This window comes from Saimiri boliviensis, chromosome 4 (assembly GCF_048565385.1).
Source record: "Saimiri boliviensis isolate mSaiBol1 chromosome 4, mSaiBol1.pri, whole genome shotgun sequence".
NCBI classification, from domain to species: domain Eukaryota; kingdom Metazoa; phylum Chordata; class Mammalia; order Primates; family Cebidae; genus Saimiri; species Saimiri boliviensis.
Genome location: NC_133452.1, coordinates 94,572,429 through 94,580,352, shown reverse-complemented (window position 1 = coordinate 94,580,352; position 7,924 = coordinate 94,572,429). Strand labels below are relative to the sequence as shown.

General features: G+C 35.5%; 1 protein-coding gene across 2 annotated transcripts in view; it reads left to right on the top strand.

The window, feature by feature from the left end:
* Positions 1-6,858: 6,858 nt before the first annotated feature.
* Positions 6,859-7,924, top strand: part of CRISP1 (cysteine rich secretory protein 1) — a 33,944-nt gene continuing 32,878 nt past the window's right edge. For both annotated transcript variants that reach the window (XM_003923104.2, XM_010333995.2), the window contains exon 1: positions 6,859-6,965. The gene's annotated coding sequence lies outside the window, so the exon portion shown is untranslated. The remainder of the gene's footprint in view (positions 6,966-7,924) is intronic.

The following is a 7,924-nucleotide window of genomic DNA, read 5'->3' as shown; positions in this document are numbered from 1 at the left end:
ACAATTACTAAAAATTATAGAATTACACAAAATTATCAAAAGCTTATAAAAATGTTCATTGCCAGTTAGTCAAATACAGTGTGAAACATTTGTAAAATGGAATTATTATTCAAAAATGAAAATATAAATGGCATACCACTGACATCACCAAATTTCACAAATGTAATGTTAAGCAAAAGAAACCAGCTATAAAAAATACTCTATGACTTCATTCATATATAATTCAAAAGCATTCACAAATTATCTGTGCTGTTAGGAAGAGGAATATGGTTGGATTCTTAAGTGTTATTAACAGTGTCCTTCTTGACCTTGGTGGCTATGTGTTTATTAATATCTTAAGACTGGTGTAGGATATCATGCCAAACTAGATTGATTACAACAACCAATTTTTTTTTTCTTCACAAATCTAGAGGCCAGAAGTCTGAAGTTAAGGTGTCAGTGGGGCTGTGCTCCCTCTGAAGGCTCTAGGGGAGAAACCTTCTTTTGCCTCTTCCACCTGTTTTCTGTTGTTTCTTGGCTTATGGTTTCACAATTTCAAGATAGTCTCTGTCTCTGTCTTTCCCTTTTCTTTCCTTTATAAAGATTTGCTATGAATTTAAGGCCCACCACCCAGATATACAGGATGACAATATCTCAAAATATTTTGCTTAATTATATTTGCAAGAACCCTTTTCAAATGAGATCACATTTATAGTTTCTGGGTATTAGGATGTGGGCTTTTCTTTTAAAAGCCACCACTCAACCCACTACATGTAAGAATATTCATTTGTAAATAGTCATTAAACTGTATACCTGTGTTTGTGTACTCTCCTCCTTATGGATTTTACTTCTTAAAAAAATGTTTAAATGATTAATGCCACTTATATTTTATAAGCTTTCCAGTTAATTATGAAAATCTTGTTTGATGTGGCATATATTGGACATTGTAATGAGAAGAAAATATCGGTTTCCTCATGACTCCAAATTTTTTAGCCACAGAGTATACAATAAATCCACAAGCAGATTTATAATGCAAAATACATACATATATATATATATATATGTTATGTTTAATAGAATTATTTTATTTTTCTTACTTTTTAAAATTTTTATTTATTTTTTTCCTTAAGTTATTGAGGTACAGGTGGTTTTTGGTTACACGACTGAGTTCTTAAGTGGTGATTTGTGAGATTTGGTGCAGTCTTCACCAGAGCAGTGCACTGGTACACCACACCATATTTGTAGTCTTTTATCCCTCACTCCCCTCCTACTCTTACCCCCAAGTCCCCAAAGTCCAGACAAGATTGGAAACTTCTCCCACAAATAGACCTTCAGCTTTCTCCAGGGGAAGTGTGTGTTCAGAAGAGCGTCTCCCCTTCACACTTCCACAGTTAGGGCACTCACAGTCTTGGAGATGTCTTCCAGGTCCTGCAGGAGCAGTTCACTTCTTTCAGAGGGTCGATGGGTCTTCTCAGGATTGCTAGTTTGTCCTTGCAGTCCGTCTAGGGCTAAAATTCACAATTCGAGCCTCTGCATGCTACTCTGTCTGCAGTTGCAATCTAGTCCTGCCTCCCATCTACCCTGATGCAAGTCCTTTTTCTAAAAGGGATATTTTAAATAAAACAGGCTCACAAAAATTAACACTGCAGAAATTAACAACAAAAACAAAAATTTCCATACAAATAAAAATTGTAGAAATAATAATAATACATGACACTTTTGAAAACATTTTTACATTTAGAAAAGGGCTTTTTTTTTTTTTTTTTTTTTTTTTTTGAAATTGAGTTTTGCTATTATCTCCCAGGCTAAAGTGCAATAGCACGATCTCGGCTCACTGCAACCTCCACCTCCCAGGTTCAAGTGATTCTCCTGCCTCAGCCCTCTGTGTAGCTGGGGTTACAGGTGCTTGCCACCACACCCAGCTAATTTTTATGTATTTAGTAGAGAAGGGTTTCACCATGTTGGCCAGGCTGGTCTCGAATTCCTGACCTCTAGTGATCCACCCACTTGGCCTCCCAAAGTGCTAGGATTACAGGGGTGAGCCACCGCACCCAGCTCAGACAAGGGCATTTTAATGTATTTAGCTTTAATTAGCTTCATCAACACCCTTCCTCAAACATACACAATTCCTGCACTGGAAAGGCTACATTGAAATGCCTTGCTCTGTGTTAAATATAAGCAGAATTATGAAAACATATAAAGACAGGGAGACAGACAGGGAGACCTCCTGAAGCAATGGGCCTTAATCATTAACCTAATCCAAGTATGTGTCACCAAACGTAAGTTGCTAATTATGTCTTTCTGATCATAAAATGTACTAAACATCTTTATATCTCATTTTGCTGTGTACATGTTAAGTATCCCTAATCTGAAGACCTGAAATCTGAAATGTTCCAAAATATAAAACTTTCTGAGTGCCATGACACCAAAAGTGGAAAATTCCACACTTGATTTCATGTGACCAATTATATTCAAAATGCAGGCACACAAAACAGTTTATTCTGCATCTCCAAGGGAAAAAGACTCACCTGGCTCCTTAAGCTCTAATATTTTTCTTTCTACGCATGCCCAGATTCATCCACACCAGTACACACACAAAGGATAATAAAATGGCATGTGTGCAGGTTGGATGCACTAAAGCAGGTTCCACACAGTGCCTTACAACTCAAGTAAATTTGGCTGGGTCTCACAAGCAGCTGAAGTTGAGAAATTAAAACACATAAATGTGCATAATTAACAGCTCTCTCGACCTTGACTTTGGGTCGATTTTGGCCAAAATCCAGGGTATGTATTTCCTTACCTTCCAATCTGAAGGAGTTCTATGGGCTAGTTGTGTTTCTATACCCGAGGCCACAGCTCCTTGCAAGGCAGCCCTTTCCACACAGCTCTCTCTCACTTTCCAACCTACAATAACTCCTCCTTTCTCTTACACTTTCAGGATAGGAAAGATGAATTTACTAATTATCATTCTGGTTCCTCTATTGTCCATACTGTTGTTATTATACCCCACCTTCACCTTTGGAAGTTCCCTTTATTAAACTCTTATCTCCATTACCCAGTTTGAGTGTGTCATCTTTTTCTGTTGGCATCCCAGCAGATGCAAATTCCAAATTAACTGTATCTAAATCTCTACAGTCATTTTCGAGGAAGATTCATGTGATTGCTATACTTGGTATTGGTTAGGAAGTTTGTTTGCTTTTGTGACCGTGCAATTTATTTCTCTGTCTTTTTTTTTTCAGTCTGTTTGGGCTATAATTTAAAAAAAAAAATACCTTAGACAGGGTAATGTATAAAAAACAAAAATTTATTTCCCACAGCTCTGGAGTCTGAGAAGCCCAAGATCAAGGTATTGTCAGATTTGAAGTCTGATAAGGGACTTGTTCCTCATAGTTGGGACCTTCTAGCTGTAACCTCACATGACAAAAAATGGCACAGACACTCCCTTCAACCTCATTTGGGTTTAGTGCCATGGGATTAGTGCCCTTATAAGCGAGTTTGAAAGAAATAGAACCCTCTTTACTTAGTCATTTCCCAAAAGGCCCAAACTCGTAAAACAATCACATTAGGTATTAGGTTCCAACATATGAATTTTGGGGAAACACCAACATTTAGACCATGGTACCTTTCTTTTCCATTTAGGTTTATGGCATAATTTTTAAACACTTTTGCTCCTGGGAAAGAAAGGATACACTCTTTTTGTATTTCCAGCTTTATATTGACATCTTCCTGATAACTCGAAAGGAATCACAGGACTTTCCTATAGAAAAAAAACTGAATTTAATGTTAAAAAGAGGTAGGGGTAGGAGTGTATGATGGCAGCTTCCAGGATAGCTGCAATAATCCTTGCCTCCTGGTAGTCACGCTCTTCTGTAGTCTTCTTTTTAATCAAATTAGAGTTAGACTCTGTGACCAAATAGAATATAAACTGTGTGACTTCTCACTCTATCTCATAAAAGGCATTGCAGCCTCTCCTGTGTTCTTGGATCATTTGCTCAGGAGTAGATAGCTGCCCAGTTGTAAGGATAGTCAGAAGCCCTGTGGAAAAGCCAATCTGGAGAGCAACTAGGGCTTCCAACCAACAAAAAGAACCAACTTGCAAGTCATGTAAGTAAATCAATTTGGAAAACAGGAAAGTCATCAGAGACATGAGTGTCTGCAGCCACAACTGACAACTTATTGCAATCAATGAGACACCACAAACTAAGTATGCTCAGTCAAGCCATCCTTGAATCACCGATTCCCAGAAAGTGAGAGACCACTCTTATTCCTTTAAATCATTGAGACTTGGGATTGTTTATTATGAGAATTAGCCAACTAAAACAAAGTTGAATAGAAGGATAAATGTATATGAACTTTCATTCTGATTATGAACGCTATAAATTGTAGAACAAGAGGGGGGAATTTCAAAGGGCTGCTAATCTCTCAGGGTTCTTACAATTCAGATTCAAAAATTGACTTGGCTTTATTTCATGTGCAACATAAGTTTGAATTTGTTAAAGTCTAGAGCACTTTTTGGCCAGAGTTTCTGAGCAAGTCTAGGATCACTGAGGCCTTGCAACATAGAAGACTTTGAAGCATAAGCACAATTTTACTGAGTGACATGAAGAAGCAATGAGACACAAATGGGACTGCTGAAGGTAGGAGTTCAGCCATGGAGAAAGTGAATGGAGAGGAAAAGGTGTCTGTGTCCAGTGGATAATTAGAATAAAGCCACAGCCAGAATATATGCAATAATTATTTAACAAATATGATTTAAAATCACACTTAACACATGAATGTTGGTTTTTTCCTTCAGTATGTATTTTATATTTGTGTTTTCTAAAATTTTTGTTAGCCAATTTCAGAGTAAATGATTAATTTTAAGGTTCTTTATAAAATGGGTATATCCTCATAGACATGATATGATTATACACATCAGCCTTCATCTATTTCTCTGAAGTTTTCTGGAATAAACTAATTAAAATATTATATCAGGTTTTTATATGCTAGATAAACATGTCAGATTTTTATTTCAGGGAAAAAGTTATTGCAGATAATTTCCTACTATGCTAAAAAGCTTAGAAAGAGAACAATCTATGAAAATAGGAGATTTATGAACAGAAACAGCAACTGGCACCCACGTTTGGGATTCAGATGCAAATTTATTCTTTGCTTTCCAGCACTTCCCAATTTCTTTAAAAACCATATTTCAAACTGGATAGCAACTCTATATGAAGACATCAGTGCTATAAAGACAGCATTGTGTTGGGTAGAGCAATGCCAGAAATTGACAGTACCAACAGATAAAACCAAAGCAATTAAGTTTCCATAAACACTTGACTTGATGTTGAATCAACACTCTCCTTTCTAAACAGCAGTTTAGGAAGAAATAAATGACAATCATACATTTCCAGTATATAAACCATGCTGGTTTGGTGAAGTAATAGAATTCTTTTCCAGTTTTCTTTTTACAATGTATTTCACTGAAGAAAGTTGCTCAATAATTTGTAAGTTTTAATTCCAAGATCACGTAAAATTATTTAAAGTCAACTAAAGTTAAAGATAACCCATCTTATCTGTAAAAGAGTTTACAGATAAGCTTTTATATGTTTTTAGTTTAATGCTATCTCCCTCAATCAAAAAAATAAATTCTTCTGGCTATAAGTGAGCAATTTTTTAGTAATGTTTAGTTCTCCTTTCCTTAAGACTGTTTTCTGGACATTCATTCCATACCTTGGGAAGACCAGAAAGTTATGTCTTAAGAGTCTCTGATCTTTCTTTTAATTTTTATTTTCTAACCACCAACTCAAAAATAATACAACATAATTTATGACTACACACTTGTTACCTTATTTTCACTCTTTCCTTTTAGATATTCAAATGACCTTTCTCAAGCAAGACATGAGAAAAAGATTTTTATTAAATAATAATATCTTCTTTCTTCCAAAGAACAAAGACTTAATTCATAATTTCAAAAAGATGCCAGTGAGCTATATAGAGGCTTCAATATAAGCAGCCATGCACTCACACATACAAACATTTGCCAATTTTTCAGAATAATAAAATGATTCAAAAACGGTTGATATATCTAGTTCCAAAGTAAATTTTCTATTCTCATATGTAATTTCTGTCTGTATGATATTTCTTTCTTTGTTTCTATTGTCCTATTTATTTCTAAATGTCCTATTTTATTTCTCATTATGTGACTCGAATGACATCTGGAGTTTTTTGTGTTTTATAATTTAGTGTTTAATATAACACTGTTCAGTATTTCAAGACCTCTCAAGGTAGTTAGTTGCTTCCACGTTGTTTCTGGACAAATCTCTATTAGTATTCTCCCAAACTGCAGATACTTTTCCTGTTAACCAGGAAGTTCTTAGGAAAATGGACTTTAATTTTTCATTCCCAGAACCTCTCCAAGTATATGACACATTATAGAACATTTACTATAAATGTACTGTACACCAGGCACTAAATTGCAAACTCTGTAAGACTGTGTAATTTACGTGTTTTGTTATTTTATGTATCCTCAGCATCTAGAAGAGAGCATAAATCATCTTAAGACCTCGGTAAACAATTACTGAATGAATTTAACAAAGCTGAGAAGTTGCTACCCTTTTCTGGACCGGCAGTCATTTTCCCTTATGGTGACTTTTGTTATCTGATTGTGGCTCTACTGAATCATGCAGCTAATCTTTCCAACCTGTTCCCAAGGTGAAAGTTTAAAATTGGTGAGGTCCATGGATGATGTTGCCTGGGTTACAAACTAAAAATGTCCTCACAATCATGATTTGTAATCTTCACAGACTCTAGATTTGTTCTGATTTTCATGTATTCATGCCTAGTGTCCACTGTAATCCCTTGATCTGTTATAGGCATTTACCTTGTACTGATTGCCTCATTGAACAAATCTCCCCTGTGGACTACCATTTAAAAGCAAGAGTACACTACAAAGGGAAAGGCTGGGTTCTCATCAGGACACAAATTTATAAACTGCGTGGATTTGGGTAAGTTATATAATCTTTGTCAGATTCTTTGTTTGAAAATGAGATTCATAAGTGACTACCCAATAGCATTGTTATAATATTAAATGAGATTATATACAAGACTTTATTCTAATATTATTGTTAGCTAAAAGTAAATGTTAGTTATTTCCATGCTTTTAATAAAGGCATATACAAGCTAAGTTATATTATACGAATACAAAGTAATGTAACATGTTGAGTTCATTCTCATTAACTTCTTGCGGAGGGCTTATAAGAAACATTTTTTCATGTAGTGACAATTACCATGTGGTTATATAGATCTGAAAATGACAAGATAGGCATCTTTTATTTCATAAAATACTGAAAATGTTGCCAAAAGAATTAGTCAGTAAAAAGGGGCCACAGTCAAATAGGTATTGGTTCTCTTTTATAACTTTACGTTTTATTTTGGAGAGTTGCTAGGCATTTAATGGGTAATGTTGATAAAAGATTTTTTTTACAAAGACTATAAGTCAGCCTCTATCAGAAACAGGGAAGCATGAGGGAGAAATTGAGAACTGAGTGGTGGGTGCAGGGGGCAGGATTTTAAGCTGTCCAAACTCCTTTCTGCTATCTTTCCACCTGCCAGTCTCCAACCTTGCTTCAAGTCTCCAGAGTTTTTGTGCTAGGTCTTTGACTTGTAAATCACACAACTTTTGTGCTCCACCTGACCTCAGCCTTCCTCAACAACTTCCTTTGGACATTTCCTGCTCCCTCACTCCCTTTCCAGTTTCTATCTCCATCCCATTAATGCTTTGTATTATCTGAATAATTCTCCCCAAAACTGCTTATGGAAAATCTTACCTTTCGTAGTATATATCAAAGCTACCACCAACCACCTTCCTCTCGTTTTTACAAAGATGTTTTACATATAACGCAATGAACCAAATTGACTGTAATGAAAGAAAATCATTAGGTAAGAGAATTTGAAAGAAATGTGA